At 37.5% G+C, this 14,533-nt stretch overlaps 1 long non-coding RNA gene across 6 annotated transcripts in view; it reads right to left on the reverse strand.

Annotated features, from left to right (window-relative positions):
- LOC129622964 (uncharacterized) overlaps positions 1–14,533 on the reverse strand; it is a 232,328-nt gene that overhangs the window by 26,951 nt on the left and 190,844 nt on the right. The window lies entirely within an intron of this gene.

Here is a 14,533-nt window from a genome sequence, read left to right on the forward strand (position 1 = left end):
GCTCTTTCCTTGAGCCACTGAAATCACTTCACATAGGCCATTGCATTTTCCAAATACATAAAAATACTATGTTCAAAAAAGCAAAAGAATGATACAATATTGAAATATTAGAATGTGTTTTAAAGACTGCATTTAACTAGTGTTTTCTATCATTAACTAGTCCAGTTAACTAGCAGTGTCTCACGCACACTTATACACACATGTACACACACCACTATACACCTGTGTCCTAGAAACGTTAGCAGTTGAGTGTCATGCCAATCAAACAAATACTACATATTCCTGAAGAAAAATTGTTTGCCTCTCAGATAATTCACTCAGGTGAGTGCTGCCAGTATTTATAAAATAGCTGCATAATGGCCTTTAACTTATGGCAGACATTATGCTAACTAGTCATTTGAATACTTAAGCTCTTTTTGATTTATCCATTTCCAAATACCAACAAGGCTAGAACAGGGAGAAGCAGCCAAGGAGAGCAGAATGCCTGTGTCAAAAGGAGACAGAGTGTTTTCCACGGAGATAAACTTGGAGACAGAATAGACTGGTATGAGACATCCCTGCTGCTAGTCCTTTTTATTTTCTTTCTGCTGATTGGTGAAGGCTCTCTACTTTATGGTTAGAATGATTTCTTAGGTTTCTTCAGCTACCAAGAGAAACAGAAAAGAAAGGAAACTTCTTTTTGTTCCTTAAAGATGTTTTGTTGTTAAGCATAATGCAGGCTACATGTAACCATCAGTTCAGATTTTCTTAAGAAATCCATGGGTTATTGTTAGATTTTCTCATTTTCCTATTTTTTGTACACATTTAACACTTTTCACTGTATCCATGTAGAAATGACCACTTTGTTTTGGTCATCACCTTTTACACTACAAATTGTTTACCAATGTATCTCCCCCCTCTTCTTTTCAGACAGACCTGGTGATAAATGAACTTTGACACATATCTCACTAGGAACCACAATTAACATCATTTTCTTAATGTTTCAGGAATGTTATTTTGACATCATTTAGAATGGCTAAGGAATCTCCTCCTCCTTTGACAAAAGGGTTCTAGAAAGTTGTTTCCCAAAAGAGTCAATTACACTAAATATTAAGAACTAAAGAGAAGTATACACTTGTATTAGCCAAAGGCTCAGGCAAATATTTTCTGCCCTGGACAGTACTGTTTGACTTCTGGGACAGAACCACATTGACTGGATTTCATCTCCCTCAACCTCAAATTCATCCTTAGATGTAGTTGTACATATCTCATGTCAGTCCTCACCTAACAATAAATAGTACATAAAGAAACACAGAATTTCCCCCAAGAATTTAATATTTAAGAATATTGGCCTGGAGGGTAGAATCTGGAAAATTAGTAATCACCTTTCAAAATAGCATCTAAAAACCAACTCTAGAAACACATTTTTTTTCTTACAGTTTATAGCCTATATACAACATAACCACATTTTATATCATTTCCTGTCTTGTCTTTTGTGGGGTGAGCTCTTAGGACTTTAAACTTATCAAAAGTGTAGCTTACCAAAAACATGGCATTATTTTTTTCACATAGTATTTATGATGACAACATATATTGGTATAGTTTAAAAATAAAGGATTATTCACAAAAGGGCTTTATAGTTTATGAATAAAAGATCCTTACCTATATATTCAATCTATTCTATCTTAGATAGCAACTTTTAAGTATATAATACAGTATGATTAAATATAATGACCAGGCTATACGTTAGACCTCCAGAACTTATTCATCTTGTAAATCAAAGTTTATACCCTTAGACTAACATCTCCCCATTACCCCACCTCAGCTCCCAATTGATTTACACTCTATTTCAATTAGTTCTGCTTTTTTTAGATTCCATATTTGTTCAGACCCTACCCCAGAACTACTCAATAAGAATCTTTAGGAGTGGCGCCCAGCACTCTCTATTCACATACCCTCCACATGATTCCAGAACACTGATAGTTTGACTAAAACAAAGTTGGGTTCTCTGAACAGTAATATTGAAAGGGAGAAAGAAGTTAAGGACACAGGAAATTGGACAGTTAGGATGATAAAGCCTGAGTGTCTTGGCTAGAAAGTGAAGAACAAAAGAATTATAATAGTGGGAGAAACTAAAGAAGAATAGAAGTCAACATGAGATAAACACAAATCTGCTGTGAGTAAAGGAATGAAACACCATTCACCAGTCTCCACTTTTCAAAGTCCAATCCCACTTTTCTCCTGGCGTCCAAGTCTCAACAGACATATTTTAGTAGCATTAAATGTAACTTTTGTTCTACTCAACTGTTTTTCACATTCAAGGACTATTGTAGCATAAGCCCTAAGTCAGAAATTGGGCCATCTACTGTTTATGAGAAATGCTGGACTGGAAGAAACACAAGCTGGAATCAAGATTGCCGGGAGAAATATCAATAACCTCAGATATGCAGATGACACCACCTTTATGACAGAAAGTGAAGAGGAACTAAAAAGCCTCTTGATGAAGGTGAAAGCGGAGAGTGAAAAAGTTGGCTTAAAGCTCAACATTCAGAAAACGAAGATCATGGCATCTGGTCCCATCACTTCATGGCAAATAGATGGGGAAACAGTGGAAACAGTGTCAGACTTTATTTTGGGGGGCTCCAAAATCACTGCAGATGGTGACTGCAGCCATGAAATTAAAAGACGCTTACTCCTTGGAAGGAAAGTTATGTCCAACCTAGATAGCATATTCAAAAGCAGAGACATTACTTTGCCAACAAAGGTCCGTCTAGTAAAGGCTATGGTTTTTCCTGTGGTCATGTATGGATGTGAGAGTTGGACTGTGAAGAAGGCTGAGCACCGAAGAATTGATGCTTTTGAACTGTGGTGTTGGAGAAGACTCTTGAGAGTCCCTTGGACTGCAAGGAGATCCAACCAGTCCATTCTGAAGGAGATCAGCCCTGGGATTTCTTTGGAAGGAATGATGCTAAAGCTGAAACTCCAGTACTTTGGCCACCTCATGTGAAGAGTTGACTCATTGGAAAAGACTCTGATGCTGGGAGGGATTGGGGGCGGGAGGAGAAGGGGACGACAGAGGATGAGATGGCTGGATGGCATCACTGACTTGATGGACGTGAGTCTGAGTGAACTCCGGGAGTTGGTGATGGACAGGGAGGCCTGGCGTGCTGCGATTCATGGGGTCACAAAGAGTCAGACATGACTGAGCAACTGGACTGAACTGTTTATGAAAAGTGGTAGGCAAAATAAAAGAAATGTTAATTGGAGACAATTTGGAAAAATAAGCATTTACCTAAACTCTGGTTGGTAAAAATAGAATACAAAATGTATCCACAAGGCAAAACATTGTTAAGTGAGCTAATGGCCAAATACTGAGGGTTTGCACTTTACTCACATGAAGTACTCCTGGAAGGACTGTATCTTATCAGAATGGGTAGTAATGATTATGAAAGATCTCAGTTTAGGTTACAGATGATTCAGTCTGGTATGACCTGTCACAAAGCCAACCTTAGGAGTCAACAGTGCAGAAATACAATCCCATATTTCATAGACAGTTATTTTGGAGAAGAGCACATTTGTTACATTTCAGGAAATGCAGCCCTAAACTATGCTGTATTTTGTCATCACTTCATAATATTAAATTTTGCTGTATTTTTGCTGATCACACCTGAACTCAGTGAGGTTAAAAACTGCTGCTTCTCCCTTTCATTCCTTTCAAATAAGCTCTAACTCTTCCTTTTCTATCCTTAAAAACCTTGCCAGAAATATTATCCAAAACTTAAAAATAAGGCAAGAAGTTAGACAGAATATACCTTTGATGTTGTACAGAAGCAAAAGCCACCAGGTATTAGGCAGGAGTATGATCTTTGTTCATTTCACTGTTTATGATGAATTAAAGTTCCAAAACATAGTGTGTGTGTGTGCACACACACACACATACATAGTTTTACAGAAGAGCAATGTAAATAATTCCTCTCTATTAAATACATATAATCTGAATATTGAAATAAAATACTAAAATATTGAAATAAGTATGTCATCCCACTTACTAATATTTTCCATTGCTGAGAGATGCAGGGCAGACTATATTGGTTAAATAAAACTGTTACCTGGGTAGAGATGCCAGTATCTCTTTTCACAGACTCCTCAGTCTTGAAAAATGATTCTTTGAGAGACCTCTTATTTTGGTTTGGGTAGCTGGCAGACTCTTGCCTCCTCCAAAAAAGTCCCCACCCTAACCCCAAGAGCCTGTGAATATGTTACATTAAAAGGCAAAGGGGCTGCAGGAGTTGCTTGTATATTCTCGAGATTAGTTGTTTGTCAGTTGCTTCATTTGCTATTATCTTCTCCCATTCTGAAGGCTGTCTTTTCACCTTGCTAATAGTTTCCTTTGATGTGCAGAAGCTTTTAAGGTTAATTAGGTCCCATTTGTTTATTTTTGCTTTTATTTCCAATATTCTGGGAGGTGGGTCATAGAGGATCCTGCTGTGATGTATGTCAGAGAGTGTTTTGCCTATGTTGTCCTCTAGGAGTTTTATAGTTTCTGGTCTTATGTTTAGATCTTTAATCCATTTTGAGTTTATTTTTGTGTATGGTGTTAGAAAGTGTTCTAGTTTCATTCTTTTACAAGTGGTTGACCAGATTTCCCAGAACCACTTGTTAAAGAGATTGTCTTTAATCCATTGTATATTCTTGCCTCCTTTGTCAAAGATAAGGTGTCCATATGTGCGTGGATTTATCTCTGGGCTTTCTATTTTGTTCCATTGATCTATATTTCTGTCTCTGTGCCAGTACCATACTGTCTTGATAACTGGCTTTGTAGTAGAACCTGAAGTCAGGCAGGTTGATTCCTCCAGTTCCATTCTTCTTTCTCAAGATTGCTTTGGCTAGTCGAGGCTTTTTGTATTTCCATACAAATTGTGAAATTATTTGTTCTAGCTCTGTGAAGAATACTGTTGGTAGCTTAATAGGGATTGCATTGAATCTATAAATTGCTTTGGGTAGTATACTCATTTTCACTATATTGATTCTTCCAATCCATGAACATGGTATATTTTCCATCTGTTAGTGTCCTCTTTGATTTCTTTCACCAGTGTTTTATAGTTTTCTATATATAGGTCTTTAGTTTCTTTAGGTAGATATATTCCTAAGTATTTTATTCTTTCCGTTGCAATGGTGAATGGAATTGTTTCCTTAATTTCTCTTTCTGTTTTCTCATTATTAGTGTATAGGAATGTAAGGGATTTCTGGGTGTTGATTTTCAATCAAAAAATGGGCCAAAGAACTAAATAGACATTTCTCCAAAGAAGACATACAGATGGCTAACAAACACATGAAAAGATGCTCAACATCACTCATTATCAGAGAAATGCAAATCAAAACCACTATGAGGTACCATTTCATGCCAGTCAGAATGGCTGCGATCCAAAAGTCTACAAGTAATAAATTCTGGAGAGGGTATGGAGAAAAGGGAACCCTCTTACACTGTTGGTGGGAATGCAAACTAGTACAGCCACTATGGAGAACAGTGTGGAGATTCCTTAAGAAACTGGAAATAGAACTGCCTTATGATCCAGCAATCCCACTGCTGGGCATACACACTGAGGAAACCAGAAGGGAAAGAGACACGTGTACCCCAATGTTCATTGCAGCACTGTTTATAATAGCCAGGACATGGAAGCAACCTAGATGTCCATCAGCAGATGAATGGATAAGAAAGCAGTGGTACATATACACAATGGAGTATTACTCAGCCATTAAAAAGAATACATTTGAATCAGTTCTAATGAGGTGGATGAAACTGGAGCCTATTATACAGAGTGAAGTAAGCCAGAAAGAAAAACACCAATACAGTATACTAACGCATATATATGGAATTTAGAAAGATGGTAACAATAACCCTGTGTACGAGACAGCAAAAGAGACACTGATGTATAGAACAGTCTTATGGATTCTTGGGAGAGGGAGAGGGTGGGAAGATTTGAGAGAATGGCATTGAAACATGTAAAATACCATGTATGAAACGAGTTGCCAGTCCAGGTTCGATGCACGATACTGGATGCTTGGGGCTGGTGCACTGGGACGACCCAGAGGGATGGTATGGGGAGGGAGGGGGGAGGAGGGTTCAGGATGGGGAACACATGTATACCTGTGGCGGATTCATTTTGATATTTGGCAAAACTAATACAATTATGTAAAATTTAAAAATAAAATAAAATTAAAAAAAAATAAAAGGCAAAGGGGAATTAGAATTATTATTAGCTGATCTTAAAATAAGTAGACTATCCTGGACTACCTGGATAAACATAATGTAATCACAAGGGTCCATGGACTTAGAAGAGAGAGGCGCAAGAGACAGAGTGCTGTGATGTAAGAAGGTCTCAACCCACGTCAACCGGCTTTGAGATGGAGGAGCCTTGGAATGCAGGCAACCTCTAGCAACTGGAAAAGGCAAAGGAATGACTTCTCCCCTAGAGTCTCCCAAAAAGAAATCAGCGCTGCTGACACCTTAATCCTAGCCAGTGAAACCCTTTTTGAACTCCTGAACCACAGAACTATAAGACAATAAATTTGTATTGCTTTAGGCCACTAAGTTTGTGATGATCTGTTACGGCGGTGATAGGAGACTGATAGAGCTTAAGTATGTTTGAAGAACTCGCTCTTCATTCTCCCTTCCTATCCCCAGTCTGACTATCAAAAATTCTCACATTTCTAGTCTTTTGCTTATACAGTCCATGAGAGAGAGGGAACTGATGCTTGTAGGATACCCTGCCCACCTGCCAACCACCCCCCACCCCAAGAAAGTGAGGCAGATCTGTCAAGATTCTTCATCATCTCTCTTATGCATATGGTCCCTGCTGTTTCATTTTTGGGAATTTAATTGCAATCTCAAGATGAAAGAGAACGATTGATGGAGCTAGACTAAATATGAGAGAAAGAAGAATCTGATCTGAAAAACTGTTGCTAACATGTCATTTAGGTATCAACTGCTCATCTTGAGTACTTGGTTAAAATATGAATTAATGAACTTCATTCTAAATCTACCAAGCCAATACTTCTGGGGATAGAGGTCCACAGTTACTAGAACTTGATAAATTCTGTCATAAAATAATGCCCTTTTTTTTTAAACTTCACTTATCTCAACTACAGAAGCCTTAGACCAACAAAAAAAGCAAAGTGTTTGTTTTGAGAGGTAGAAAGCATCTGTTGCCTCACTTGATAGCAGATGTCAAGAAAAGGAAATTTAAATCTGAAGTGAAAATCGAAGACCTGAGACCCAGAAGGGATAAGTGATTTGATTAAAGACACAACATCTTGACTGACAAAGGAAGAGCTAGATAATAGAACGTGTACCTTCTACTTTCCAGACCCTTAACATTTTTTTGAGTCCTCTCTCTTGAAAACAAGAGGAAATAGTGCCTTTTGGAAGCCAACACATTTATTGTAGGCCTGTTTCATCTCCACAGTAGTTCCTTTTTATTATTAATTATTGGTGTTTCAATAAATGACTACAAACTCTTCTGTGCCATTAAATCCCACCCCAACCGTGAGATTTGTAAAGTGCTTGCTCCTCTACATTCCCTCATCAATCACATGCTCTCTCTTCTCTCCTTGGGTCCGGAGGCTTTGTTCCTGGTTAATGGGGAGCATGCTGAATTGTCCTCCATTTAGGATACTTGGTAATATTCAACTGATCTCAGATTTCTGTTTCTGCCTGGAGAGTGTTTTACATGTCAATAGTCACCAGTGAATTTACTGTTAAAAGAAGTTAAAAGGTTTGCTTTGATCCTAGAAGCCTGTCATTAAAAGTCCTGCCAATTGGCAAAAACTTGAAAGGTTTGCTTTTCAGCATTGAGCACTAGAAAAGTTTAGTCAATTAGACTTGGCTTGATTTTTTTCCTCAGGATGAGTTTTCTTCTTGAAAGAATCCCCAGAAGAATAAATCAATAAGATGTCAAGAAAAGGAAAATTCAAGTCTGAAGTGAAAATGGGAAAGGGTATCATTATGCGTGAAGGGGGCATAAGGTCCCTGCCTTAGCTTTGCAGCTTAGCAATCACTCAGCAAGCTGGACTTTTCCAAGAGAAATGTCTTTGGTGCTTAAACAGACCTAACTGCTAAAGCCATCTCAACCCGCTTCCTTCCTCTTTGCCTTTTCTCCTTGCATGTGGCATGCAAACCAAATGCAAGTTTTATTTCCATTAATATTAATATTCATTGAGAATACCATCCCAATATGCCTTCCCATGGTACCTTCCCTCAAAAATCAAACACTCATTTCATTTGCCATTGCTTCTTGTGACTCTAGTTAATCCTGATCATGACTGAGATTAGAAGAAAACATCTATCATTTTTAGGGCTCTTTATGTTTTAGGGCACTTTGGATAAATCTCTTTTTATGATTTTCTGTTCTGGAAACTGGAAGCCTTTCTCATTTGTATAAAATAAACAAAACCAGTGAATTAGAAAATTTAATCATCAATTGCATAAGTTTTATATAAGTTTATATATATATGTTATAATCATAAATTGTATGTTATGATAACATCATGACTAGATCTGAACACCGTTCTTATTTTTTCCCAGTTTACTCTAACACAGTGAGTTTTGAATTCTCAAAATGAAGCTAAAGAATATTTAAAATAAAATACCTTCTCCTCAAAATGCTTCCTGTATTCATTAAATCACTCTTCTTCTTCTAACCTTGTTACTAAATCCTCTTGTTCCAACCTTTTAATACATTTCAAACTTGTTCCCTTTCTCTTAGGTTTTGTTATGTAACCACACACTAACAAACAAGCCTGAATTGTAGCAGCCATCTGGTTTATCTCCTTTAGTCTAAATCTGTCTTTACCTCTCCACATCACTGCCAGATGAATATAGGTAAGATTTTGGATAAAAACAAATGTCCCTCCTTTGTCAATGCCTTACCAGAGTGCTTCAAGAACTCACATCACCTGACCCCACTGTAAGTAAACTTTTCTTCTGTCTCATCCTACTGATTCTCAGATCTTTCATGCATGCTTCCCTTTGTGTCTTGGGTCAAGCTCTTCACTGAAAATCATAAAGGTTCCTATCTATTAAACAAGTCGCTATTCGTCAAAAAGTTCAAGAGATTCTATGAAACTTTTAAAAAAATTTCTCATCTGTTATGAAATTTAATTTTATTTATAGTAAATAAGCCCACTAATATTGTATTTTCTTATATTCATTGTCTCATTTATATTTGTTGGACCTCAGTCACTAAGATTTTTGAGGTCTTACATACAAGAACCTCTTTAGGAACTTCACGCTTTCAGTCACAGGGTTTATCCTTCCATTTTAAACAACTGAAAACATTAGGAAACAATATTGGAAACAACAATTCTTAGGGACTGGACAAAAAAATAGCACAAAATCGTGATCCCTGAGAAAAAGGAAAGAAATGAGGTATGCCCGAAAGTGGCCACAACTTACAGCCTAGAGAAAGTTTGTGGGCTACTTAATAAGGAGGGAGAAGCCACACAGACCTGAGCAGTTTCCCTGAGTTGAGGGAACAGAGAAGAGGTGGCCAAGGCAATTTGGCAAGGCCAAGGCAGGTAGAATCAGTAAAACAAAGTATCAGACAGAAGTAAGCTACAAGGAAAATCTCTGGAGATCTTCAGAAATTTCTTTTCAAGTCTTCAGCTCAGTACTGATCAGTCCATGTTTATGAAGAACCTCTTCAAAACCAAAGAAACAACAAAAAGAGGCAAAACACGACCCAGAAAAGTAATTCAAAATGCATTATGGACCTGCATGTAAGAACTAAAACTATAAAACTTTTAGGAGAAAAGTTCAGTAGAAGATCTCAGTGATCTTGGGTTATGCAAAGATTTCTCAAATAAAACATAGAAACTACAAACTAGAGGGGGGAAATATCAGCAGATTGGACTTCAGATTTATAGACCTTTATACTTCAAAAGACACTGCTACACAATGAAAAGGAAAGTCACATGCTAGAAGAATATAGTTGGAAGACATACTTTTGATGAAAAGTTTGTATTCAAAATGTAAAGAATTCTTTTTTTTTTTTAACTTTATAATATTGTATTGGTTTTGCCATATATCAACATGAATCTGCTACAGGTATATACGTGTTCCCCATCCTGAAGCCTCCTCCCTCCTCCCTCCCCATACCATCCCTCTGGGTCGTCCCAGTACACCAGCCCCAAGCATCCAATATTGTGCATCGAACCTGGACTGGAGACTCGTTTCATCTATGATATTATACATGTTTCAATACCATTCTCCCAAATCATCCCACCCTCTCCCTCTCCCACAGAGTCCAAAAGACTGTTATACACATCAGTGTCTCTTTTGCTGACAAAATGTAAAGAATTCTTTAACTCAATAATAACCAAACTTTAAAAAAAAAAAAAAGGCAGAAAGATTTGAAAAGACATTTCACTATAGAAGATAGATGATGAAATTATGACACAGAATGATTCTCACATAGTGATTCAGTTCAGTCCAGTCACTCAGTCGTGTCCAACTCTATGTAACCCCATGAACTGCAGCACTCCAGGCCTCCCTGTCCATTACCAACTCCCGGAGTTCACACAAACTCACGTCCATCAGGTAGGTGATGCCACCCAGCCATCTCATCCTCTGTCATCCCCTTCTCCTCCTGCCCCCAATCCCTCCTAGCATCAGAGCCTTTTCCAAAGAGTCAACTCTTCATATCAGGTGGCCAAAGTATTGGAGTTTCAGCTTCAGCATCAGTCCTTCCAATGAACACCCAGGACTGATCTCCTTTAGGATGGATTGGTGGATCTCCTTGCAGTCCAAGGGACTCTCAAGAGTCTTCTCCAACACCACAGTTCAAAAGATTCAATTCTTTGGTGCTCAGCTTTCTTCACAGTCCAAGTGTCACATCCATACATGACCACGGGAAAAACCATAGCCTTGACTAGACAGACCTTTGTTGGCAAAGTAATGTCTCTGCTTTTGAATATGCTATCTAGGTTGGTCATAACTTTCCTTCCAAGGAGTAAGCGTCTTTTAATTTCATGGCTGCAATCACCATCTGAAGTGATTTTGGAGCCTAAAAAAATAAAGTCTGACACTGTTTCCACTGTTTCCCCATCTATTTCCCATGAAATGATGGGACCAGATGCCATGATCTTCGTTTTCTGAATGTTGAGCTTTAAGCCAACTTTTTTCACTCTCCTCTTTCACTTTCATCAAGAGGCTTTTGAGCTCCTCTTCACTTTCTGCCATAAGGGTGGTGTCATCTGCATATCTGAGGTTATTGATATTTCTCCCAGCAATCTTGATTCCATCTTGTGCTTCCTCCAGCCCAGTGTTTCTCATGATGTACTCTGCATAGAAGTTAAATAAGCAGGGTGACAATATACAGCCTTGACGAACTCCTTTTCCTATTTGGAACCAGTCTGTTGTTCCATGTCCAGTTCTAACTGTTGCTTCCTGACCTGCATACAGGTTCTCAAGAGGCAGGTCAGGTGGTCTGGTATTCCCATCTCTTTCAGAATTTTCCACAGTTTATTGTGATTCACACAGTCAAAGGCTTTGGCATAGTCAATAAAGCAGAAATAGATGTTTTTCTGGAACTCTCTTGCTTTTTCCATGATCCAGCAGATGTTGGCAATTTGATCTCTGGTTCCTCTGCCTTGTCTAAATCCAGCTTGAACATCTGGAAGTTCACAGTTCACATATTGCTGAAGCCTGGCTTGGAGAATTTTGAGCATTACTTTACTAGCGTGTGAGATGAGTGCAATTGTGTGGTAGTTGGAGCATTCTTTGGCATTGCCTTTCTTTGGGATTGGAATGAAAACTGACCTTTTCCAGTCCTGTGGCCACTGCTGAGTTTTCCAAATTTGCTGGCATATTGAGTGTAGCACTTTCACAGCATCATCTTCCAGGATTTGAAATAGCTCAACTGGAATGCCATCACCTGCACTAGCTTTGTTCGTAGTGATGCTTTCTAAGGCCCACTTGACTTCACATTCCACCATGTCTGGCTCTAGGTGAGTGATCACACCATCATGATCATCTTGGTCATAAAGATCTTTTTTGTACAGTTCTTCTGTGTATTCTTGCCACCTCTTCTTTAATATCTTCTGCTTCTGTTAGGTCCATACCATTTCTGTCCTTTATTGAGCCCATCTTTGCATGAAATGTTCCCTTGGTATGTCTAATTTTCTTGAAGAGATCTCTAGTCTTTCCCATTCTGTTGTTTTCCTCTATTTCTTTGCATTGATTGCTGAGGAAGGCTTTCTTATCTCTCCTTGCTATTCTTTGGAACTCTGCATTCAGATGATTATATCTTTCCTTTTGTCCTTTCTTTTCATTCTCTTCTTTTCACAGCTATTTGTAAGGCCTCCCCAGACAGCCATTTTGCTTTTTTGCATTTCTTTTCCATGGGGATGGTCTTGATCCCTGTCTCCTGTACAATGTCATGAACTTCCGTCCATAGTTCATCAGGCACTCTATCCATAAGATCTAGTCCCTTAAATCTATTTCCTACTTCCACTATATAATCATAAGGAATTTGATTTAGGTCATACCTGAATGGTCTAGTGGTTTTCCCTACTTTCTTCAATTTTAGTCTAAATTTGGTAATAAGGAGTTTATAATCTGAGCCACAATCAGCTCCTGGTCTTGTTTTAGGGATAAGGAATAAGCAAAAATCATTGAGAAACTGGTACAAAGATAGATGAATAATGGAACAAGATAAAGAGCCCAAAAGCAGACACATGTGTATAGCAGTTATAATTTATTTACAATAGAATGGGCATAGCTTGTGGGTCAATTGGAAAAACACAGGGTTTTCAATAAATGGTTGCTGGGACAATAGGTGTTTCCAAACAACACCTTCCATAATGCAATGAGATCTTATATCACAGTGTAAACAAACTCCAACTGGATCAGAAATTCAAATATTAAAGAAAAAACTAAAATCAGTTGTGTTATTATAAGTCAAGAAAATATGTGGTTGGCAGTCATATAAGGATTGAGTACACTAGATTATACACAACCACAATAATACACCATAAATTAAACACTCAGTTACATGGATGGAGGAGCCTGGTAGGCTGCAGTCCATGGGGTCACTAGGAGTCGGACACAACTGAGCGACTTCACTTTCACACTAAAAATTAAGGAATTCTGTTCATTATTAAACTGTAAAAAAGAGAAAATTCAAGCAATTAACTGGATGAAACTTTAAAAATATATAAACTACCAAAGGACTAGTATACTGAATTCTTATGTAATTCTGATAAATCAATAAGAAAAGGACAAACAACTCAATAGAAAAGTTGTCAAAAGAGATGAAGGAAACAGAAATGATCTATTATATTGATTTAATCTACTAATATATTTTGATTTAGAATCTGGAGAAAATACTGCTTTAGGCCAAATGACTTAAGAGATTGGAAGAATTAGTGTCAACAGAAATATATTGTCTCTTTACACTGTGTATTATTCACTTACAATGACAGAATATAGACAGGATTTCAAAAATAAGTTCATGTTTTTTCCTTTTAAGTTTCAAAAGTCACAAAATTGAATAGTATGTATCTTATAAAGCAAACAATACAAAATATATAATAAAATATTCAATCTTTTCTTTGTTCTTCCCCATGCCTTCACCACCTATTTGGAAGTAGCTTTATATATTTTAGTGTGGGTGTATTTCTTAAATCTTTATTTATGCATTTACAAACACATGTATACAGAAGGTTATAAAAATTGCTATATCATGATTAATGTGTTTCATTTCTTTGTCACTTAATGGCCTCATAGATATCTTTCAACATTAGTAATTTACTATTTGAGGTATTTTCAGACTCTTGGTTTTATATCTTACAAGAAAGTGTCAGTATAATATTTACCCAATTTCATCACTTTTCAAGAGTCTTGATCTGCAATACTTTAAAAATCTTTAGGCAAATTTATCTAGCATCTTTCTAAGATGCTCATGGTCCATTCAATTCTGTAATGTCCTAGAAAGCAAGTTTTCTAAGGCTGAGAAATTCTCAAATGGTACATTCATACCAAAGAATTGCTTTTGAACTGTAGTGTTGGAGAAGACTCTCAAGGGTCCCTTGGACTGCAAGGTGATCAAACCAGTCAATCATAAAGGAAATCAACCCTGAATATTCATTGGAAGTACCGATGCTGAAGCTGAAGCTCCAATACTTGGGCCACCTGATGAGAAGAGCTGACTCATTAGGTATGACCTTGATGCTGGGAAAGATTGAAGGCAGGAGATGGGGGCAACAGAGGATGAGATAGTAGGATGGCATCACCAACTCGATGGACATGAGTTTGAACAACCTCTGGGAGGTGGTGAAGGACAGGGAAGCCTCATGTGCTGCAGTCCATGCAGTCTCAAAGAGTCGGCCACAACTGAGTGACTGAACAACAACAACATTCAAAAAAAAAAAAAGAGTGTTTTCTAGAAGTGCACTTAATTTTATTTTTAATAGCTACTCAAATTAAATTTCACAGATATATAATTCCTAATAGAAGTGATGAAAATATACTGTCTAGAGTTAGAATATGTGAATT

The sequence above is a fragment of the Bubalus kerabau genome, chromosome 11 (genome assembly GCF_029407905.1).
Source record: "Bubalus kerabau isolate K-KA32 ecotype Philippines breed swamp buffalo chromosome 11, PCC_UOA_SB_1v2, whole genome shotgun sequence".
In the NCBI taxonomy this organism is placed as follows: Eukaryota; Metazoa; Chordata; class Mammalia; order Artiodactyla; family Bovidae; genus Bubalus; species Bubalus kerabau.